General features: G+C 38.7%; 1 protein-coding gene across 1 annotated transcript in view; it reads right to left on the bottom strand.

The window, feature by feature from the left end:
* SPEF2 (sperm flagellar 2) overlaps positions 1-900 on the bottom strand; it is a 265827-nt gene that overhangs the window by 157794 nt on the left and 107133 nt on the right. The window lies entirely within an intron of this gene.

Genomic DNA, 900 nt, shown 5'->3' with positions numbered 1-900 from the left:
GCGAGCAGACTGCCACATCTTTCCTCTGTGGAGCAGCTGGTGGGTTCGATTAGCAGTGAAGTGCTTAACCACTGGCCCACCAAGGGTCTTTAGAGTTAATACACAATGAAGTAATGTCAAGGGAAGAGTGTGACCAGATCCTTGACTGCAGCACAGATATAGTTTATAACCTTCACTAGGGTGACACATCAAGATGTACTACATAGCCACAAAGACCTCCTCCATGCATTAAAGTCTGTGGCAGGGGAGCTGCCAACTTGATGGAAGGGTTCAGAGAAACGTGTGCAGTTGGCGTAGAATTCTCTGCTTGTCCAGGCTTATCTTGCAGTGCTGAATGCTGACAGTCAAAACAGGATAGATGGAGCCATGGAGGCTGGATGAATCCATGAAACTACTGAGCTGAGATAATCTTTAGATCTTAGACCAAAAATATCCCCTTAAAGTTTTCTTAAAACTGAATAATTGTTTAGCTTAACTAGTAAAGAAAGTCTGCTTTGAGCATTGTGCTCTTTTAAGATCTTACTATACGGGATCAAACTAACAACAGTAATTGGAAAGATTAGATAGGAACCTTAGGGGGCAGTGAGTTTATGTTAATCTAAGGGAGGAATAACTCAGAAAAGGAGGGTGAGAATGGTTGCACAACTCTACGAATTTAATCAGTGTCACCGAATTGTACACGTACAAACTACTGAACTGGTATATGTTTTGCTGTTTATATTCTCAACAACAACAATAAAAAACAGGATAGAACTGTGCTCAGCTAGATAATTCTTTGAAAGGCAAAAAAGGAATTCTTTATTGCTGACTTATAATTGTAAATATGAATATTTACTGACTCAAAGAACAAATAAAAGAGTTTTCAATTGTATCTAAAAGTGTATTAAAAAAAAAAAGTCC

Source organism: Trichechus manatus, unplaced genomic scaffold (assembly GCF_000243295.1).
Source record: "Trichechus manatus latirostris isolate Lorelei unplaced genomic scaffold, TriManLat1.0 scaffold00135, whole genome shotgun sequence".
NCBI classification, from domain to species: Eukaryota; Metazoa; Chordata; class Mammalia; order Sirenia; family Trichechidae; genus Trichechus; species Trichechus manatus.
Note: the sequence above shows the minus strand (reverse complement) of the source record. Positions and strands in the feature narration are given on the sequence as shown.